We start from the raw sequence: 24,233 nt of genomic DNA on the forward strand, positions 1-24,233 counted from the left end.
TCAGGATTCTCATTTCGGCGGAATCTTTAGACGGGTAATCTTGTTCTCTTATTAGACAATTGATCAGGAACTTTAATATCATGAGCTGAATCTCGGCTTTCCTTTGAGACATAATCTCGCCAATACTTTCTGGATCATTCCCTGTACGGATGAAACGATATATTCTGTCTAGATCTTCTTTCATATTCGGCAAGGTGACTAGATACTCGGTCACTTTTCTTACGCGGAATGAATATAAAACCATATTATCCTCGCCTGGGACTGGATCATAGCAACATTCGGCAAGGGATTTTCTTATTTCTGCAACAGACTGATATCTAGGCGTACGCTGTGATGCTTGTGCATGTAATTCGGCTAATGTTAAACGCTTGTGTGGCGGCGGGGTTTGAGGAAGACCTCCTGCGGCCCCTATACTGGAATCGTCGACTGAGGCTCTTCGTCCTGGCAGAGTCGGTAATTGTAACGTGGGCTGGACTTGTATGGCGGACTGGACCGGGGGTACCGTAACAGGTACTCCGGTGTCTGGAGGAGCGGGAAGTGCCTGATTTACAGGGACTGGCGGAGCGCGAACAGGATTTGCATATTCGGGGACTGTGTCGTCCAGATAGGACGAAATAAAAATATCAGCTGCGGTCGGTTTGTGACGTAGCTTGGTCGGAACTAATGGTGGCGGGAAATTACTGGATGCCTCTGGGGTCGCTTTTGGCAAACCTTCGGCAAGAAGAAGATACATACCCTTAATGAGGGCATGCCTCTGTCTGTCTGACTGTTCGGCTTTGACTTGTTCACCTATCTCGATTAATTCTCTTTCTTGGGCTCGTTCTTGGGATTCTCTACTTAACTCTGACCTTCTGACTTCCTTTTCGGTCCTTCTATGAGCTTCCTTACGCCATAACTCGATGGCATCTTTCTGTGACTGTCTGGCTTTCTTTTTCCATAATGCTTCTTCTACTCGCATGATACATTCGGCATCCCATGTACCCGATACGGGCCATCTATACTTTTCTTCTAACTGTTTGGTATACTCTACCCATAAATCTAGATACATTATGGCGCTTATGCCATGTTTCTGATACATAAAATGACCTGGACTGTCCCTAGGTGGGACAGGAACTGCTTCCTCTAACAGACCCTTTCTAGTTTTTAACTGACGTAACTTGGAAAACATAGGCATGACTGAACTGTAATCTGGACACAATACAATATACAATAAAAACACGAAATCACATCACACTCATACCACAACAGTAAAATACATGAAGAACATTATAAATAACAGTTCGAACAGAATATTACCTGGAATACTGAGAACAGAAACAGAACAGAATTTCTCGAGAACGGAACAGACTAGAATTACTGGATGCACTGCTGTAACAGTACGGAACATACCGGTCCCATAAAGGAACGCATCAAGACCCGTATCCACCTAGGTGAACACTTCGTTTGTGAGTCTGGGCACCACCAACCCACGGACCAGGAGTCAATTTAGATTGGTCCTGTCTAGATACTACCCCAGCAATGGTACTCATCGGGCAGCACGGAACGGAAGGCCTCGGACTGGACTGGACGACGGACGACGAACTTCGGACTTCAGTTACAGGTGGGCCTCCGGATACCTCGGACCTTGGACTCTCGGCTTGGGCTCTGGTCGGGACTCGCCGCGTTCCTCCACCGTCTCGTTTGGATGCTGGACCGCCTCCTCCGTTTCCTCCGTGGGCCTGAGGGATACTTGGAGCAGAAATATCTGCCAGTGCACGGTATGGTTCCGTCACGACTGCAGAGGGTCAGGGGGTCGGCGTGGCTTCACCGACGCGTGGGGAAAGGGCAAGTCCCTATTCGGGCGCCATTATGTGGTATATAAATAAATAATACCGGATCTATTTTTGGATGAATGAATGAATAACAGATAGCTCAATAAAATAAGAGTCAAGATTCGAGGTAGTAGGAGTTTCTGCAGGTTTATTACAGCATAAGGACAGGATCAGGACAACCTGCATAGGATGACCCAGCAGCTGCTGGGGCCGGGTCTGGGATGAGCGCGCTAACTTTTAATAACAATACATTGACTTATATACATAGCGCAAACACATAGCATTACATTGCAGTAGGCGTAACAGTGGGTGGAGCAGAAGGCGTGACGCGTAGCAGTCGCGAAAGATAACAGTAAAAAGAGGTGTAACTGGGAGTATACTTAGGCATGTGATGAAAACGTAACAGAATATGTCATGAATGGGCGGAAACATAGGAGGGGGCTACCTAAGGAGCCGGGACCTCTAACCTAATGGTGCGCGTAAACTGGCAATGACGTGTTACTAGGAGAAGCTGGGGGCTACGAACTCTGTGCTAGGAGCAGAGACTAGAGTCTGGAGGGTCGGAGCGACATGTACCTAAACCCTATCTGGTATCTGATGTTTAGGGAACATGTTGATATAAACTAGAAGTCATGAGGGGAGAAGCTAACTTGACTCTAAGACTGGACCATGCATTATTCTACATGTAGTGCGTGATGAAGAATATTAAATGACCATTAATACAGTATTTCTCTACGTGGAGCCGAATAGGCTAGACAATGACGGAAACTATTGATGCAGTTCAGTAGCTTAGGAATGCAGAGAAGGAGGACTGAACTGATAACTGGAACTATAACATACTTTTGGCAGACTCAGAGGCAGAGCCAAGCTGCACCGGGCACTGCGAGGCAGGAAGTAAGTGAAGGGTCGAGGATACAGGTGGGGGCTGTATCGCTCCTCAGCGAGGCTTTTCAGGAGACAGGAGCTGAATCCGATGTCCGGGCCCTTTTGAGGCCTGGAAACGGGGACTTTATAATGGAATAACGTGCACACTGAGAAACGTGGCAACATTACTTTACATAGGCCTGATATTCGTAGTATTCACGAGGACTGGAAAATGACATATCAGAGGTGGACACAACTGTAATTGCGTCATTAATCGGACATGGGGAATAACATATGCATATTGGTCATGCACACATAACATATGATGGATGAGGCGTAGGGACACAGAACATGGCAAAATTTACTTTTCCACAACCTCTGCAGTAGATACGTCTGTCCCCTGATTTTGTGCTACGATTTAAAGCACTGAGGGGGATATTATCAAGGGGGTTTATCTCCGCTTTTTTGGCTTTAAAAGCCAAGAAAGCGGAGATAAAATTATCTCCCTATTACCTAGCTGTCGCTAACACCAGTTAGCGACAGCTAGTAGGAGATAGCGACCATCTTGGGCCCCACTTTGCATGTCAGTGATATTTATCACTAATGACATGCAAAGTGGGCGTGCCAAGATGTTAGCGACTGGAAACAGTCGCTAACATCGCTATCTCCTATTACCAACTTTTGGAGATATTCGCGCTTTTGTGGATATTCGCGCTAAGTCCGAATATCTCCAAAAGCTAACACCTGCCCTGAGCAGTTCTTAGCCATGTTATCCAATGGGAGGTGGATAACATGGCTAAGAGCATTAGCTCGGTAATGCATGAATATCGCTGACTTTTCAGCGATATTCATGCATTGCGGCCGTTTTTTATCGCCACCCGGCGCCCTGCACCACCCGTCTCATCGTGGGTCACCTCTGTTTGTGGGCACCAATAGTGGCCTATTCATGAGGGGAGCCGAGTTTACAATATATATGCCCCCTATACTTCTGACCAGGATGCTTAGTTGTATGTAATGGCTTGGAGTAGTTAAGTGACCCCCAGCATAAATATTCTCCTCGTGATAACAAGGTGTCCTGCCTCTTTTACTTTCTGGCAGGTTACCACCAGTGGTTGTTATTTTTTGTGGTCTTGCCAGAAGGGGAGCCAAGTGCATAGATTAGATACTCCTTGTATTTTGTATTTTATATTGAAGTTTTTTTCCCCACCTTTAGAATCCTTTGGTTTTTCCGTCCTGAGTATAAATATGCACGCGCTCTTAGGATGCTGATATACGAGGCACGAGATCTCGGTTCCCATGGGACTTCTTTATTTCTTATTTTTTATAATAGAAAATGTGGTAATTTTCCGGTATTTACCTCGTGGCAAAAGACCTTTTTGAATCGGGTTATAGGTACCCCAGATGCCGACTTTGGTATGTTGACTTTTGAGTTAGCGGTAGAGGGGAGCGGAGCAGGCACACACCGTAGTCCCCTCTCTATTTTCATTGCGTGTATTCGGAACGTCCCGGTCACGTGGGGGGTCACGGTGAGGACGTCCCGTGTTGACTTATACCGTACGAGCCTAGTCAGTGTCTGATCGGACCTTGATGGCGACGAGTTGCAGCAGTACTTTGGACTGCGGACCTTTTGAAACTTCTGGTGAGTCCCGTAGCGCGTAATTATAATAACTGGTCTGAGATACCACGCAGGTGTGGACTTCAACTTGCTTGCTTCCACCCTTTACGTGATTCCATTGCCTCCTCGTGTTTTGCAGTGCATACAGGTGATTCTTGAACCCTGCGATTGACCCCCTTGACTAGAAGATAGGACAACGTAGGGTAGGATGTTAGGGCACGGGGTGTATGCGCACTCTGAAGTTGTTTTGTCGTCTTAGCCCGTTTATGTCCTTTAGGATGTTTCTGACTCTAAATGTGTTTTACTTTTGTAGAAATTATCAGCGTTTGTCGACACAATAGGTGGCTTGCCACCTTGTAGTTCAAGTAAGTTTATGGGTTGAGTTTTGTGGCTCCAGTAGTCTTTGATAATAGTGTTGGGCATGTGGTGAGCACTGATAGTATGCACCCTCCCTCCTCCCCGTTCTTGCACACTGATTTTTTTAGAATTTCACCACTTTGGTTGTTGCATTATGTGGACCGAGAGCACATTTCCCTTGACCTCCATTTCTATTTTGCTGTTTGGGGATTTGTCCCTGTTTCTCTCCCTCCCCCTGTTTAAGCCTGTCACTTAGATGCACCTTGGTTGGTGAAACTTGTGACCACAGTTTTAGTAGGATGGTGACGGTGTGAAGTGGGGCGTGGTGGCACGTGGAGTGTTGAACATCTGCCTGCAAGTTAATGTAATGTTTTATATGTATCCCTAGGTTTGTTTCCCCTTTTTCTGTCGCCCTGTCCTGAGGAGGCCTAAATCTTTGGAAGGCCGAAACGCGACCGCGTCAACACTTTCCCTTTGGAGGAGTCCTGTTATTTTCAATTTATTTGTGAAAGATATTTCACTGGACACATATGAGGAGTGGGGTTCCATAAGACTTTCAGTTGGAACCGGTGTGTTCGACTACCTCCCAGTGTACCACCTAGATTTAATAGGAGGACACTTTTTGTAGTACTGTTCTATAGGGTGTTAGATAGGAAGTACTGAATAGAGATATATATACAAATTAGACCCATCCCCCCCTTTTATGTCATACATTGTTTTTGTTATATGGGTGTTGTATAAAGTATATATGTTGCTTCATTGTGTATATTTGTTGTATATAAGTATGTACATAGGTAGGTTTATTTGTTGTTTATAATGTATATATCCTTGAGAAGATTTTGTGTTAGTACTTTGTGACATATATATAAAAGAAATGAAAAAAGTATATATTTGAACAGATTACAAAAAATAAAAAGTGTAATCGTATCCTCCCGTGAGTGTGGTGATATTAAACCTTCGAATATTTCCGCAGTGGACATTAGTCACAGGACCAATAGGAGAATTTAATGTCACCTATTGTGAAAATGTGTTCATATTTGTCCCTCCTTGCGCCAATTTTTCTTTCTACTGAGCAGTTCTTAGCCATGTTATCCAATGGGAGGTGGATAACATGGCTAAGAGCATTAGCTCGGTAATGCATGAATATCGCTGACTTTTCAGCGATATTCATGCATTGCGGCCGTTTTTTATCACATTTGCGATAAACCTTGGTAATACCAAGGTTTATCTGCGATAAAAATCGCCGCAGCTCAGCGGTAAAATTTTGTCTCTAACCAAGCAATAGCGATAATTATCGCTATTGCTTGGTAATATGCCCCTGACTTCCATATTATTAAACAATGTCGATGCATAGGTCTATTATTCTAATTAGCCAACCCCTCCCAGGAGGTGCATGTCCTTTGAGCTCCCAGCTCCTGCATGCAACTTATGCACCCCTAACTTCCTTTATTCCACAAATAACGCAATTAGTCGATGGTGCAAAAGGCCGCAGCTTTTATTTACATATTGTCATAAACAAACATGCCATTATAATTTCAATCAATCATGTAATTCTTGCAGCGAAGGCAAATGTTCTTGGTGGGGGGGGGGCCCTACGCACTTAAGTCCTTGTGTGCCCCCAAGGGGTCCCCTGCCTCTTGGGCCATTTGAACCATGCGGCCCAATCCGTGTCCGGCGATTTCCTGGGCTTGCCAGGTGTCCGCTTATTGGCCCGCCCCCCCCGGTAGGGGTTTGCTGCATGCCCCTAAGTGGTCCGGACTTGCCTCCCCGGCTATCGCCTTATTGTATTTGGTAGCTCACATATAGAGCCACTAGAATTATGCATCAATAGAGGACCCTATTATGCGGAATGGTTGACTGCATTCTGTGGCAAACAAATGGAAACTGTGTGGCATAATGCAGCACACTCTGTGACAGCACTATTACACTATTTTATCAATCAAGCACCATCTGGGCACACATTTCACCTCATTAGTATCAGTGTACACCTAATTATAGCAATCAGCATCTTAAAGGTGAACATTTAACGCTTGTAAAGGGTCAGCCACTATGCAGAACCAGGAGTGCTGCTTTCAGTATTACATTTTAATCCATTTGGGCTGGAAATACGTTTTTTGTAACATCAGGAATTTATGCAGCCGATGACACAATATTTGGCAAGCGCAGTAAATCCATAATAATATGAAAAAAGAAGGGGCTATAGAATCAAAAAATTCCCTTCACCCTGCCTTCATATTACACATATATCTCCATGGCGACCTGCAAATTAAATCTAGATTTCAGTAGGGTTGCTTCTTATATCTTTCATGTTTGTTCCTTTATGAAGTGTGCAGCAAGACAGCAAACACGTGTTTCGCCCAGTTTGGCACACAGGTCTGGAGCTTTTCCCATGGCTTTCGTTCACAAGGACCAAACAATGACATTCAAACATTTCATTTGTTGGCACACAGAGACTAAGAAGAAGCCTGATTCACCAGGTTACTGAGTTATATAGAATTTTTGACATTTAGTCCTAAATGTAATATTTCGGATGCAAACATTGTTCTCACTAGGCTGCAATTCTCCTTGTGAACCAAAGCCTTGAAATAGCCCCAGACCTGTGTGCCAAGGCAGGGTGAAACATGTGCTGCCTGCAGGGTCTTAAGTAACCTTTCTCTCTGTTGCAGTGCCTGCACCCTGTAGATGATGCCCCGGGCCAGTAATGCCTGTAATGGTCCTTCTAGGGATTCTAACAAGGCTCAAGGGTATTCTGAGAGTTGGACTAGTCAGTACTGCATAATGTGAACTTACAGGTGTTTTACCAGGGGACACTAGTTCCTCACCACATGAGGAGCGGAATAGCCCTCGGTCGGAAGGGCTTCTAACCCTGTGTGGGTCTAGGTACTGTGCTGTTCCATACCTATCCTGGTGGGTGTTCGCTCATGTACTATTGGACTTGTCAAGCTTCATCATAAAGGAGATGTAGACAATGAGGAGGGCAGCAAGACAGTACAGTAGAGAGCAATCACTTAACCCCATACAGTGACCGGTGAGTGGAAGGTGTGGAAGACCAGTCTGTAGCAGCTTGGGTGCCGTAGACATGGGTGGAACTTCTGGGGTATAGAGAGACAGCGGTCTCAAGGATTGGTCAGAATCCTTCTAAACCAGAAGAGGATTAAGCACTTCTGAGGCAGTTTAAATAGAGACAGTTGAAGAATCAGATACCCCGTTAGTGTTTCGCTCACCATTTGGCATCCATGCACTTTATTTTAATTCCACTTTGCTGCTTTCTGCTTTCTTTACAATTTCTGAAGAAGTTACCTGATCTGGTTTCCTTGTCATGTCATTCCTTGTTTATTCCAGTTTGTGTTTGAAAAGATGCACTGTGACCTCAAGATACTCCCCGGTATCACAGTGGGATTTGTGTAATGACCTAGGACTTGTCTAGAGCCTACTGCGGAGCATTTGGTGAAAATACTAGACTGTTTTTCGCTAACTATTTTTCATACTTTCATCAATAGCCACATTGTTTGATAATTTCTTATGGGTTATGTCCTGGGTTATTTCCTGAAGACACCCAGAAGGAGCCTTAGGTACTGTAGATTGGAGAGCAGAGGTGAGACAAATGTTTGGTTCTCTTTTTTAATCCTTATCCCACATTTTCCCCTGGGGAAATTGTGAAGAGGGAATTGTGTATTATTTACTGACTTGCATAGATCCCACTGAGAGGAGGGTTGGTGGACTTCCATCTCAATTGTTGCCTCACATCCCAATTACTCTGAGAGTCCTGACATGTCTGCTAGATGACATGGATGGCAAGGACAAAACAATATGAAATTCATCCTGTCATGTTGGACCTAGTCACAAAAATACTCTTAACTTTCCTCTAGACCATCATGTCACCCCAGTGTAGGGAAGCCCCAATAATCAGGAGTTGGAAGCTAGGGCAGGTTGGTTTAAGAATGTAGTTAATATAGTTGTGGCACTTATATCGCTACAGTGTCCCCCAAAGAAGATGTATAAGCATGGTTTGTATGTAAATGATTTATGTTGCATGACTCCAGCTGGGCTTGGGAGGCCAGAGCGGGTCATATCCCACCAGGTAGGCTGACTATGTGTCCGGATTTGCCCGGACAGTCCCGGTTTTTCACTAGCTGTCCCAGGAGATTTCGGCAAATTTGGCTCATGTCCCGGTTTTAAGAGGGGGTTGGCTGAAACTTGAGAGAGGCACTCTTTGGGTGTTCTTAAGCTGTACTAGTTAGCAGCTGTTATAAGTAAGCAATTTATTTTAACAGGTATGATGCTGCATTTAGAAATTACATTGTATTTATTTTCTTAATGCCTCTTTTATGTTCCTGTGTTGATAAGAGTTGTCATTCTGCGCTGCTCTGTTGAGGTAAAATTGTAGTCCTTTTTCTATTTTTGCAAAACGTCCCAGTTTTTGGATCTTATGATCTGGTCGCCCTACCACCAGGGGAATACCCTGAACCAACACACAGGCAAACCAAGACCACTTTAGCCCTGAATGGGGCTCCTCAGTCATGTGCAACTTGGTTTCAGTGGCACAGTGAGTACGGGACCCACATCTGGGCATATCCCTCGTACTTAGAACATTGCACTGAAGTATTAATAAAAAAAATGATGAGTGGAGTATTTGAACTAATCTCAGCCACTGGTAATTACTCAGGTCACATCCACTCCATCATTATTTTGTACACTATGCCATCTCAGGTTGGGCCCAGCCATAGTCAAATCAACCATGGCCCTGCTCCAATAAGAACAGTCCATCCTGAACTGTCAAGTCAGGTCCTTCCAGAACCAGAACGGAAGCAACCCAAGCCCAGTTTTGCCCTGATTGGGGTTCCTCTGTCAGTTGCAGCTTTGTTCCTGTCACACAAGCAGCACAAGACCCACAGATGGAAATACCCATCACACTTAGAGTATAGCACTGAAGTGTACAAAAAGTGATGGGTGGAATGCTTGAAATAATCTCAGCCACTGCTAATTATTTAGGCCGCATCCCAGTCCATCATTCTTTTGCACACTACGTCACCTCAATTTGGACTCAACCATATGCAAATCAGCCTTGACCCTCGAATAGGAACATACCAGCCCAAACTACCAGGTCATGTCCTTCCTGATCTGGAGCACAAGCAACCCAGGACTAGTTTTGCCTCGATTGATACTGTTATTATTACAGTATCCCAAAAGCAGATGTGTAGGCATGATTTCTTTGAATCATATATGTTGCAAGACTCCAGCTAGGCGTAGAAGGCCAGGGTGGGTCACATCCCACCAAGAGAATCTCCTGAACCAGAACTCAAGTAAACCAAGACTGCTTTCACCCCAGTTGGGTCTCCTCAGTCAGATGCAGCTTGGTTCCAGTAGCACAGTGAGCACAGGACCTACATCTGGGTATACCCATTGCACTTAATCCCAGTCCATCATCAATTTACACACTATGACACCTCAATATGGACCCAGCCACAACAAATCAGTTTTGACCCTACTACAAAGGAAACAGACTAGCCCAATCTGAGAGGCCAAGACTTGTTTCACTATGAATGGAGTTCCTCTGTCGGTTGCAGCTATGTTCCATGGGCGCATTTAGTGCAGGGCCCACGCCCGGGGCATACCCGCCGCCGGATGTCACGCAAAAGTATACATAAATGTATGGGTGAAAGGCTTGAAATAATCTCAGCATTTGTAATTACTGGTAATGACTTGAGGGCACAGCCCGGTCTATTGTTATTTTTCACAGTTTCCACCCCAGTTTAGACCCCACCATATGCAAATCAGTCTTGACCCTGCTCCAACAGCAATAGTTCAGACCAAACTGCCAGGACAGTGCTTCCTGAACCAGAGCACTAGCAACCCAAGACTGGTTCAACCTGATTGGTGCTTCTCAGTAGGGGTGCATCTTGGATGCAGTGGAACATTGAGTATGGGATCCATGTCTGGGCATACGTGTTGCAATTAGGGTGTTCCACTAAATTATACAAAAAAGGCATGTGCGGAATGCTTAAAATAATCCAAGCCAGTAGTAATTATTCAGGGAAGCATCCCAGTCCAATTTCTATTTGCTGCATGGAGGCTTACACAACTGAAAGAGTGGAAGGCGGATGTGTCTTGGAGAGCTGTCTTCGCTAGATGCCATTCCGCTCCACATAATCATTTGACAAAAGCTATAGTACCTTCTTTGGAAATTCTTTCATAACTAGAAGAATCCGTGGATTTTCAACTGCAGATTAAGGAATTCAGACAAAACCACAGCAATCAAGATTTCACATTTCTGCTTTTAACAGTGAGTCTTTCCAATCACATGTCTTTACGTGAAGTGATCAAACACACCCAAGGCACCTCCACTGAAATAACAACAGTCCTGTCTGTGCCACTGTCTAGTGGTTTGGATTTGTGGGCAGGGAAGTGCAATCTATAAAGGTCAGAGAGAGATCTGTTTCAGGCGATGTTACTTTGTCAAAAGTGGATACTCAGTTGAGTTTTCGGCGATGGTATTAAACTTGTCATTATCAACACACATTGGCCCCAAGATCCTAAGAAAAGATTGGTCCTGGTGGATTTATAATGGAAGGTGTCCACAATGATGGTGACATCTGCTCCAGAGGAGCAAGAGGGCTGGGAGTATGACCGGTATTATTTCTGTTGCAAACGTCTTTGGTTGATCATCTGATCATTGACCTAAAGGATGCCAAGCGGTCCGTCCAAAGCACTGCTTCTGAACAGAAGCACTCCAGAGGATTTTAATAAGGAGCAGTCCGGTCACCTTGAACAGACCAGCCAAATGTTTACACCGACATACTAGTCATATCCAGTCACCAGAGAATGATTTCGTACAGTGTCTTGGCTATTTTACTGGTATTACTGAGTTATTGCCTTCAGTTTTAGATGCTCTATAAAGTATTAACTAGGAGCGAGTGAAACAGTGCAGTTCTTTCCATATGTACTAACCATAATTTCCACAAAATTATATACATCATGTAGAATCTTCATTGTCTGCATATAAATTGTATGTGAGGTGTGTCACCGAACGCAAAAGTCATGTAACGTACCTGTTAAATATACGTGAACATTTTTCTTGAGGTATGTTGAGGTATGTCCTTTCTACAAAAGTCTTCCTTGATTCTTGTTCAGTCAGTCATACAGCTTCTAAAGTCATATGGTGAACAGTGCTAGTGCAGCAATATGGCTATGGCACACATCCAGTTTCACGGTTCCCACAAGACATTTTGTACTCAAACCAGTCTCCTTCATAAAAAATTACATGTAAGAAATACTGAAAAGAAGACGCAGTAAGTAAGGCCTGATAAGTTGAATTCATGTGAGTGCACGTTGTAAGAAATAACTACGTGGACCTATTATAAACTAAGTTCCTTTGTTCTTCATGTGGATATTGAAAATGAGGGCATGATGGTGCACCCCTAACTAATTTACCAGTTAATCCTTTCTTTTTCCTCTTCCAGGCTGGTGACATTGAAATGATGTGCCAACTTCTGGCAGTTCATGGCCTTGTACCTGGGGTTTGCACAACCTACTGTGTACTTGAAATGGATTTGAAACACATAGAGATTAACGAAGGCTCAACTGGGAAAGCTCTTAATTTCAGAGGCCAGATCTTTCCTGCCCTGCTGCAGAATGAACGAGTTTCAGCAAATGAATGGCTCTGGGTGTAGGAGGACATGTAGATTCCTAGATTTGTTTATCATTGTACTATTGCGGTGCAACAATGCCCTGACTGGGTTGAGTTATCTTTCTTTAGTTATCCTGCAAGCATCCTATATAGTATTTGGCAACAGGCCTATCTCCACCTTGGTCTTCATGCTCATAGACTGCCAATACACTTAAGGGCAGTCTTCCAGGGTCATGATGCTGTGGTTCGAGTGTCAGAGAAGATGTGGGAGTTAATGCAATGGTGACTTCTATCCCTCAACCTCATGCAAGGTTATCTCCCTGTCTCCTGAATCCCTTGTTAATTATGACATGTTTCAGAGGCTGGACAGAAACACTGGCTTTATGACTGACTAAGGCATACTGGCTTACACCAACGTACTTCAGTGATTTGAGCTAACAGGAGTTGCCTGTTGGGCAGTAGTTACCAAGCACTGGAGATATCAATAGAGAAGACTGTGAATAACACCTATGAGAACAAAAATAGCAGAACTAGCCAACGTTCATTTGAGTTCAGGGCATTTCATGCTGAGCTTGGGAATAGTGCTACATACTTTCCCTTCCTTCTCTACATACTCAGGTAAAGGGCAACAGGAGCAAAGGCAGATTAATCGACATTCCCCTATTACCAGGACATGTTCCTGCCTGCTGTCCTTTTATTAGCACTTTTAGGAGGTTTAGAAATATGCAGCCGGTAGTGGGAGTACCGGCTGGGCGGTGACATGGGGAGGGGGAGGGGGAGGGGGAGGGGCAGGGTGGGGGTAGTAATGTATGGATTACGGACTTTAAAAGGTAAGTAAACATAAAAATATATCAAATGAATTTCATTGCACACACTGCATCGCATTTGGTGATGCAGTGTGTGCAACGAAATTCGTTTTATTTATTTTTATTTTTATTTTATTTTCTTTGCGGCGCTTCTCATTTCCACACAATGTCCGGCACATAGCAGCTAATGAAGTTGTCGCCTTGCTGCGGCAGACTTCGATGGTGAAAAGGATAGTCTCTCCCACTCGATGCCCTGACCACCCCCTCCCGGTCCCGTCATATGGGCCATGCCCGGGAGGGACACCATGCCAAGACGGGGACCGGGCTCGCGAACGGGGGTTCTAAACTGGGGGTTGGACAAGGGGCAGGGTGGGAGTGGGGAGTCCGGCGGCTTGGCCTGGTGTCGTCGAGGTCGCGGCCTTGACACCGGGGCCTGAGTTGATGGTACAAACCGGGGCATGAAATCCGGTGAATACCTGGGTGGAAGTGGCGGTCTGGTGTTTGGCCCGTCGAGAACACGGCCTCACCACCTCCACGAGCAGGGCCTTACCCCCCCGATCATCCCCGCTCCCCTCCCCCCTATTTTGGCAAGGCGCAGAGCGAGGAATCAGGCACGAGTAGCGGACTGGTATACCAATCACTTTAAGGGGCTCCGCAGCCAACACTAGTTATAACTGGGCAGCGCCCTGGTTATTTTGTACGGTGGGGGCCGTGCCGTGGGTCGGGGGAGAGAGGGAGGGCTGTGAGGTGTCGACTGGCCGCAGGCGGGGCCGGCCTGCCGGGTCAGTTGCAGTGAATGAGCACTTCGGGTTCTCCTGCACTGCGCCAACCATGCCCCTGGTTTATACAGGCAGGGGCAGGTCGCTGCTTGGTGAGCATGAGCTTGTGGTGAGACCCGGAGGGTAGGGCCGGACATGAGCCATGCGGCAGTCAGGGCCTCCTTGCTGTGGGTGCAGCCCGATGGGCAGCCGGTTGCCCAGGGGGCCTGATGGTGCCGTGCAGGGCAACAGTCTGGGCCGTGGCTCGGATGGGCACGACCTGGCTCCTTGATGGCTTCTCCGGACGGCAGGCTGTGCTCCGCGCCTGGCCGGGGCTTCCCGTGACTGAGGTATGCAGAGCGCGTTGCGTTGATCAGTTATGGGTGCCCCTGAAGCAGATTTCAGTGCACACGCTACGGGCCTCACTACGAGGATGAGCATTGCGACAAGGTGGGAGAGCTTTATGCTAACTCGCGGATTGTGCGTCTGTTGCGCGAGGGTGAGCCGGTCACATGCGCATAGTTGCAGCAGTTGCCCAGTTGCATAAGGTGGGTTTTGTGATTAGGCATAAGATGACCCCGTGTACCTCAGTAGTTTGGAAGACATGTCAGGGCATTCAAGTTTGAAATATCGCCGAAGCGAGCAGCCACGGTACAAATGGCAGGGTGGATCTGCCAACGCTTACTGGATTACGTTATATCGGGCGGCCAGGGCACCCTCAGTCGCCAGCTAGCGCGGATGCGCAATGGAGCGGGCGCGGGTGGGTGGAATCCTCAGCCCGAGGGCATGCTGGGAGCTGCGAGTTGACCGTGGCTATGGGGATCAGTGCAAGTTGAGAATCTTTCATCATGCCCAATTTGGTTATTGGTGCCTGAGCTTAGCAAGGTTGAGTGGAGGAGTAGGCATCCCTGGGGCTCCCCACCAATTTACATTTGACAGATGATTATGGTGCATTTGAATCATTAGTGGCGATCCCATACCCCTCGGTGGGCTAGGTATGCCCCCCCTCCCATTATGGGACTGGTCCAAGGTGGCCAGGTTGTGAGATATCTAGGCCCACCCACCCCCCAAAACCCCCGAAGTAAAGTGTCAAGCAAATTTCTGTGGTACCACCTCCTGCCTACATGACTCAGGAGGGAGTCCATGATACTGCAATGCCTAACTTACTGCTGTCTTTGCCACCCTTCAGAGATTTCGTCAAGTGCAGTGAGTGGAAGCTTCAGGTGCAGGCCAACAGAAGGCAAGGCAGAGAGCGGGACTGGGTGGCATACACACAGAGAAATATAGGGGTGACAGGCAGAGTGAGGGGGCACGTTGTGGGTTTGAGGGCACCAGGTGGGGACTGGGCCACGGTGTAAAATCTAATGCAAGGGTGTGTCAAAACAGGGGGGCAAAGAGGTGAAACCTGTAGGGAGATAACCTTTGTCCATTTTCTCACCAAGGTTGCGGGCAAATCGCTCAAGCTCCGATCAGGAGGACCGATTGAGGACACCGGGCCACGCAAGCTTCAGAATTAGTGACTTGTGGAGGCGGGGTCAGCTGAGGCTGAGGGGGCAGGGCGGGGGGTTGGTGTGTTACCAAGCCGCCATGGAATGCCCGTGCTAATCGTTCTTCTTTCAGGAAGTTGTCATTGACGTCACGCCCCAACAAGCGGGTTGACCTCCCACCACTCCGATCTGTTCTTCCCACGAGCGTTCAAGAGTTTGGGTGTGAGGAATCAAGAAGTGAAGTAAGTACTGGGGAATGAGTGGGTTGGACACGCGTCGGAGAAACAGGGCTCTTTGCAGCCCAGCAGTGTGGTGGCACCCTTGGGGCAGGACAAGCATTTATGATTTTCTCTGCCCCCAGGGCACGCCTAGACAGTCGGCTCGACAATCCGGAGCCATGGACAGCCAGGGAACTGCTGCCCCACTGTTCTCACAAATCAGCTGTGTAGATGAGTCCCAGCCCTGCATGTCGCAGGAGGGACTATGGGAAATTGTCATGGCCATTTCCAAGGCTAAAGGACCGGAATGGGCTCAAGGATTCCTCGACGCTAGAGGGCAGGGGGATTCTGGGGTGGTGGCCGACATTCCACCGGAGACACAGGCGGAACTCGTTGGTCAGTGACCACTCAGATCCAAGCGGGTAAGCAAGCCCCCAACAAGGACTTCCCCAAGGACATGCCCCCAGTGAAAGCCAGAGTAGTGATCACCCTATGAGAACCAGAACCCACAAGGATACCGGCGGCCGTACCAAACACTACTGCAGGTGCCGAGAACTTTGTGAAAATGGGTAAGGTGATGGACAATATGCTGATTTTGATGGGGCAATTTCATGCGGCTAGATGCCATGGCATCAACGCCTCTGTTGCTGGCTGCAGCACCCGCGATACCAGGGGCACCCACAGTATTGCAGGTTTGGGGGGCCAGGCAAGTTGCGTGAATACGGCAGCCAGGGTGATGGGAGCTGGGGCCACTACGGGGTTAGGGCAAAGGTCTGAAGAAGTGGTGGTCCCTGACATCGCAGCACCAGCCATTTCTGCCACCAGTCAGGGGAGCGGCCAACTGGCGGCACCACCATCAAATACTAATCAAGCGGCTGCAACGAGTCACTCGCTGACTAGCGGCCCGGGGGCAGTTACGACCACGCCACCTCAGCCCAGCGCCACCTCCTCCCCCACCGAACACCCCAAAGCAGCAGCAGGGACGGCACCCTGGCCACTCGTCACCGTGGCACCCTTAGCCTCGGGGCATTGCTCACTGTCTTGGGAAGTGCCCCAGGCGGCCAAAGAGGGGATATGGAGACGGGAATACTTTGATATCCTGACTTTACTCATGCACAGGGCAGCAGGGGCAGATACTAGGAAAATGGGGGAAAAGAGGAGGAGAAGAAGGTGAGATACCAATGCTGGCCCAAGAAAACGATTGAGAACTTGGTTGAGGTGTTCACCATACTGTCAGCAGTAACTATGGAGAAGTATCCAGATCAGGGGGAGGCGTTAATGCAGTATTCCCACACCATACAGCAGGAGGCTAAAGGGACTGGAGGGGTCAGGTGGTTCAACTATGATCAGGACTTGTGGAGAAGTGTGGCTCAATGGTTAGAGCGGCAGACCCTGATGCAGAGGTCTAGCCCGGGACCAGGGTTCAATTCCCCGCCTCGGCGGGTCTTGGGCTCAAAATTCCACGGACCTGATAATTCTCGCCTCGGTGCCTATTCCAATCATGGAGTCCCACTCTGCAACTCTGGGCAATAGCTTGCTTAATCTCCACAACGGCCCCCACAACGCTATGGATGCCTGGCCTCCACCTTGGGGGTTCCCAGGAGTGTACACCTCACAGGGAAAGCCAGGATGGGTTCCACAGCGGTATTCGTACAAGCGCCTTGAGACCCTTGCGGGTGAGTAGTGCGCTATACAAGTATCAATTTACATTTACTTCCGTAAGAGGATGGCCATATGCCTGGAGTTAGGGTGGGACCAAAAACAGATCCAGCTCTGGGTGCAACACATGTGTAAATTCACCGCTGAACACAAAGCGGGGGCAAGCAAGACTCAGAAGGATTGGGATAATCAGAAAGGGACTAAGCAGTCTGGGAAATGCCCGTTCAAACAGCCTTTTCGAGGGAGCCAGGGAAGGGGACCGAAGCAAGGGAGTAGGAACTTTAACTCCGGTACGTGCAGGCTGTTTAATGCGGGGTCCTGCTCTTGGGGCAAGGCATGCAAGTTTGCCCACAGCTGTAGCAAGTGTGGGGCCATGTACCCGGCCATGTCATGCACTGTCAGTTGAGGTGGCCCCCCGCCTCACACTGGCAGGCAAGATAATCAGTAACATAGAGGAAACAGAACCACCTGTGAATTCTCACCCAAACCTCCTCCCACCTCCCCCCGCTCACCCCCTTCATGCCAGAGAGCGCAAGTCTGCCAACCTCAAATGTCAAGGGGCCCTCTCCCATCATCTTATGGAACATCCTCCCCCTGCTCAGGTCCTATCCCATCCACAAAGACAGATTCCTCTTGGCTCACGGCTTCATAGAAGGGTTTAGGATTCCATTCCAGGGCCCCCTGGGTAACAGGGATGCAGAGAATCTCAAGTCAGCCAGGGATTTGCCAGGAGTAGTAATGGAGAAGGTCCTGAAGGAGGTAGCCCTGGGCAGGTTAGCGGGTCCCTTCAACCATCCCCCGGAGCATTTTCTTATCCCCCTGGGGGTGGTCCCCAAGAAGCAGCCTGAGGCCTACCGATTGATCCACCACCTTTCTTGCCCTGAGGGCGACTCGGTGAACCACTGGTTAGAGGAGGGGTCTTGTTTAGTCTCCTACTGCTCCCTAGACATGGCAGTGGACATGGTCAGGAGAGCAGGGAAGGGGGCCTGGCAGGCCAAGGCTGACATTGAGTCTGTCTTCCGCCTACTCCCGGTTCAACCAGCTAGCCAGCACCTCCTAGGGTTCAAATGGCAGGGCGAGTTTTTCTTTGATCGCTGCATGCCCATGGGCTTTGCGGTGTCCTGCGCGTAGGCTTTCAGCTCCTTCCTCCAGTGGGCGCTCTCCTAGACCTACGGCACCGAGGGAGTGACTCATTACCTAGAGGACTTCCTTTTTCATCGGGGGAGTGGGGACCCAGGAGTGTAGTGAGGGGTTGCAGTGCTTCCAGGTTCTGGCGGGGCATCTGGAGGTCCCCCTTGCAACAGGTAAAACTCAGGGGCCGGTCCAGGTTCTCACATTTTGGGCATCAAACTGGACACCATCAAGTGTGAGTCCAGGCTCCCTGCCGAGAAGGTTGAGGATCTGAGGCAGGATATCCAGGCGTTACTGCGCAAGGACATTGTCACCCTGGGAGCGATCCAGAGCCTCCTGGGAAAACTGAATTTTGCAGCCAGAGTCATCCCAGCAGGGAGAGTATTTTCAAGAAGCATAGCTAGGGCCACGGCCAAGGTACATAAGAAACACCACCTGGTAAGACTAGGCAGTGGACTGAAGGCGGACCTTTCAATGTGGTTTGATCTCCCACTTGACTTTAATGGGACAGTCTTATGGAGAGCCCCCTGGGCAGGTAGCCCCGAGCTGTGCCTTTTCACCGACGCTTCAGAGAGAGAGGGTTTTGGTGCCATAATGCGGGAGGAGTGGTGTGCACAGAAGTGGCCCATTGCATGGCGGCAGCGTAAGATAACCTCGAACTTAACGGTACTTGAGCTGTTCCCCATTGTGATTGCCCTGCACTTGTGGCCCAAAACATTGGCGGACAGGAAGGTAATTTTCTGGTCCGACAACATGGCGGTGGTGCAAGCGATCAATGGGTAGTCAGCAAGGTGCCCCCTAGTGCTGTGCTTATTGAGAGAATTGGTCAGGGCCGGCTTGCGCAGCAACATCGAGTTTAGGGCCAGGCACATGAGGGGGTCAAAAATGTGGCAGCTGATGCCCTCTCTCATTTTTAGTGGTTCCATTTCCGGGAGGCCTGGCCGCGAGTGAGAGCGAAGATGACACCCTTCCCAGCACACCTATGCTGCATCCTGCAGTGGAGCAGCGGCTGAGATCACCTGGGGAATGTTCCTTGGCACCAGGAGCCAGGAAGAAGTACAAGGCCCAGCTCGGCACATTTCTAAGCGTAACAGAGACCCTGAGCACAGGCTCGCTGGCCTTGGACCAGCGGGTTCAAGCATTTGTTTTATGTGCCAAAGACCAGGGGAAGAGCCACTCGTGGGTCTGTGGCCACCTTGCAGTGGTGAGTCATGATACCAAGCTGAAGGGGGGCAGGACCCAACCAAGTCCTTCCAGATCAGAGCGGCTCTCAAGGGATGGACCAGTGAGGAGGTTAGGTCCCCGGACTCTAGGGGCCCCATCGACTTTCCCACCCTACAGGGGATGCTAGATGTAGTACACCAGGTCACCGATTCGCAATTTGAGGCCAAGCTATTCTCGGCAGCCTTCTGCCTGGCATTCTTTGGGGCGTTTAGGATGGGCAAGTTGGTAGCCAGGTCAAAAACAGACAAGTCTGGTGCCGCCTTGAGCAGCCAGGATGTCAAACTGCCGGACAAGCTAGAGATATGTATCACGAGGTCCAAGACCGATCAAACAGGGCGTTGGGCGGATGTAGTTCTGGAACCGCTAGGAGAACCCAGGTATTGCTCAGTGGCCATAGTTAGGGATTACATGGTACAAGGGTACTTCCTGATACATGCAGACTTGGGTCCCCTAACTAAATTCCAGATCGACCGGATCATGGCCGCCTGCCTGGGCCACAAGGGCCTTGCCTGCCCCGAAAAAAAGTATTCCAGCCACTCATTCAGAATTGGGGCGGCTACAGCGGCATACAAGGTGGGCATGGAGCCGGAAGGCATAGAGAGGGTTGGGCGCTGGCAAGTGCGCTGTTTTGAGCATTACATTTGTACATGAAGGCTCATCATGTAAATATAATAGGAGTGCCATGGTTTGTAGTGTTCTTGATAAAGTGTGATTAAATAGATATTAAACAAGTTTGTAAAAGATGTTGACAGGATGGCTCAGTGGGCTGCACGCAGAAATTGGATGCCGGGGTTCACACAACCGCAGTTTGTCTGGATGGGCTTCCCTGGAATGAGATGGAGCAGCATCAGAAACAGACTGGAGCAACGGTTGGCTCTAGGGGGCGCCCTCCCCAGCACCCTGGTGATCCATTTGGGGGGAAACTACCATATTCCCATGACGAGGAGGGCGCTTCTACAAGCCATGAAGTCTGACCTGGGGGAAATCAGCAAACGCATGGGACATTGCGAACTCTGTGGGTCCGAAATCATCCCGCACAGAAATTGGCACAGGCCTGGTCTAGTGAGGCGGTGGAACATTCGCATAAGAGGGTCAATGGGGCCATGTGTAAGTTCACAGACCAGAGGTGCCCGGGTTTCATCAGGCAAGAGCTGATCCAGTCCAGAGTCAAGGGATACTTTGAGAGGGATGGGGTCCACTTATCTCCAGTGGGGATGGACCTGTTCCTGCTTGACTTACAAGAGGCACTGGAGATAGCAGGTTTTAGGTGACAGTATAGCTCGCATGTGGGGGGGCTTCTGGCATCGATGCCAGCCTCCTCCAGAGCTGTGGCGGAGTTACATGGCGATCTGGAAGCAGACCGGTACAGTAAGGGTACCTCTGCGGCAGACCGGTACAGTAAGGGTATCTCTGCATGGCACAGTAGGGGTGCCAGAGCCAAAGACCAGGTGCCTCAGGGCAGGTTCCTGGAAAACTGTGATGGTGCCCCGTTAGTCCTCCGGGCGGTTGGGGGTCTGACCAACCGGGGGTTTGCCCTGCTACACTCCGCCCTGAAAAGGACGTGAGTAGAAGAGACAAACGTGTCACCTGATCCGGAAGAGGATCAGCAAAGGTAGCACTGACGGGGTGTCCCACAGTGCTGGCTCACCAGGAGGGCAGGGGCAGCATAGGTTGGCACAGCTGCCCGCCCTTGAATCGCCCTTAAGATAACCCACATATAGCATACTCTTGTATGGAATAAACCTGCAGAAATATTTTCCCATAGCAAAGTTGTCTTGTGTATTTATTCATTCTTGCATGCTCAGACCGGGGGTGGGTGATGTTGCCGATAATGGCACTAGTGTGCTGTAGCTACAATCTGCTCCAGCTTGAGTCGTCTATGCACCTACAGGAACAGAAGTGTCTAGTGCACCTATTAAGTCACCACAAATACAGGGACAGAAGTGCTGTATGGGCCTAATTCTTCCCCGCATCTGCAGGGACAGAAGTGCGCTATGGCTGCAATCTGTCCCAGCATGAGCTGTCCAGGGACCTGTGGGTACAGACATGCCTAGTGGGCTCATTCTATCACGGCAGATGTGGGAACAGGTGTGCTTTGTAGGCCTCATTTTTCTCCGCATCTGTGGTGACAGAAGTCTGCTGTGGCTGTAATCTGTTCAGCATGTGCTAGCAGGCATCTGGGGGATCAGAAATATCTAGTGGGCCCATTCTGACACCACAGATGAGGGGACAAAGTGCTTGCGAACCCAATCTTTCACCACATCTGTGGGGACAGAAGTGTGCTGTGGCTGAAATCTGTCCCAGAATCTGTGGGGACCAAAGTGTATTGTGGGCCCATTCTGTCCCAGAATCTGTGGGGACATTAGTATTAGCCTTATTCAAAATAGGTAAGCCCTTATGCGACAAGTCGTTTTGGGGGTGCTGGAAATTCTGCTCCGGTCTCTGTAACACTCACTAGGTGCAGGTGCATCAGCACAAGTTCATCAGCTCAGCAGCTCAACGAAGCATTTTTAAACAGAAGGAGGGTGGAACACACTTCTCCACATCCAAGAACTCAATTTGCCCCAAAGCATCATAGTAAATGCAGTGCCTGATAACACTTACTTCAGTAGTAGCCTTTATTTTTCGCTGTTGTTGGTGAAACCTGTGCTGTGTAGCTCTAGATACGTTTCTGGATTCATTCCTTAATGAGTAGAATGCAACAAGTCATTTTGAGGGTGCTGGAAAATCTTTCCAAATTTTTCCCAGGTCTCTCTACCACTCACTGGGCGCAGGTGCATCAACACAAGTTTGTCAGCTCTGTAGCTTAAGGAAGCCTTTTCAAACAGGAGGGTCGGAGCACACTGCCTCACATCCCAGGGCTCAATTTGCCACTAAGCATCATGGTAAATGCAGAGCATGTAATTGTTTTTATTTTTTAATATACACATATTTTATATATTTGTTAATAAATTAATAGGAATATTCAAATATGTAATGTGTCTGAAGTGAAGTTATTTCCCTACTGCTGCTCAGACTGGCATGGGAATAGTAAACATAATTCCTACAAAGTCCAACGCTTTGCCGACTGTAGAACAGACTGGAGTGGGAATAGTAAATGTAACCCCTCCAAAGTCTAACACTTTTCCTACTGTAGCACAGACAGGAGTGGAAATAGTAAATCATACTATGTAATCATACTATGTAGGATGTAAGTCTGCACTCATTAGAGAGAATAGTCCTACATACCTCATGAAAGTTGTCCATTGTCTAGAATGACTTTCACTGCTGGATGTTTGGTGTTCGGGATAGCTGAGCTTACTGGAAAGAAACTCCTACGGTATAATACGTCACGAGGCTCCCAGGCTCAAAATATTGCTCTGATGTTACTGAGAAAGAGTTAGAAAGCCATTGTTAAAGCAAGTGAAGTCTAACTTGTACGGATGTTTTTAAAGGCACCCCAGAAAGACAACGAACTATTCATTCTGCATTGACTCTACCTAATTTAGTATATCTTTTGGGAACTACTTCAATTTCCCATACTGAGTTGGAGCGGTTCAGCGGATGACTACTAATTTTGTCGATTGAAAAATGTTTACATTCCGAAATCCAGGGGAATCTTTCGAAGCTGTGATCGAGGAGGCTGGGGAATGTTCACCCGACCACTGGCTTTTTCTTCCACTGCTGTGCGCCTGGAGGGTAGAGTTACTTGTCTGATAAATAAATCCCCTGGAGGCCCTGCGTCAGTCTACCTGTAGCCAAAAAGCTGAGCGTATGTTGTCCCCAACAGGCCCCCCCCCCCCCCCCCCCATGAGCAGCTAAACCTCTCTTCACGCTCCTCGGCTCAGGCACACTTCAGGAGGTGGGAGACAGTTTGCAGCTGCTGGCTCGCAGCTGTGGACTGCCCTCCCAGGCCACAGCCGAGTTATGAAAATCATCTGGTATTTAGGAAATTGTTCAAGATCTGACCGTGTGCCAACGCCTGTGTTCAGAGGGAATCGGCTATTGCTAAATTCTTCTCTCTGCTTTGATTTATAATCAGCTCTTTGGGCTTTGCTCCAAAGTCTAAATAGGAAGGCAGAAGTTCACTCTATAGACTGATAGTTAGTGTAAATAGATGGGAGATTAAATGGCTGGGTAGGTGGAAGGATGCATGGATGCTTTCATAGGTCTGCCTGAGAAATAGTTATCTAGCAAGACAGGCAAAGAGGGGGATAAATAGACAGACAGACAGACAGACATACATACATACATGAATACATTTTGTGTGGCTTTCCTTAAATGCCTAAGAAACAAGGAACCTACCAGAGAAATTGCTACACTCCATTTGAAGGCAGAAACTGGTGTCCCAATACTCAATAATTGTCATCATTCTGAGTCCTACTCTTCCTCATGACAGTCATTACTATGCTAGGGTGAGTGCATTTCATGAGCAGGTGCCTCCAGATGGAACCACTTTGTGTGATTCCTGGATCAATGAGTTATTAATGAGTATGATGGGATATGGGAAAAACTCTGTTGCATATTCATAAATTACAAGGCTCCGTTAAGAGTTGTCCGACCATGACTATGCCACCTTTCTGATAAATTGCTAAACCTTTTTTGTGTGCAACACAGTAGCAAAATATCGACACAGTAAAGGTAGCTGCTGTGTTGAGGCTGCTGCTTGAGTCCTGATATGAAAGTCAACACCTCTT

This window comes from Lissotriton helveticus, chromosome 6 (assembly GCF_964261635.1).
Source record: "Lissotriton helveticus chromosome 6, aLisHel1.1, whole genome shotgun sequence".
In the NCBI taxonomy this organism is placed as follows: Eukaryota; Metazoa; Chordata; class Amphibia; order Caudata; family Salamandridae; genus Lissotriton; species Lissotriton helveticus.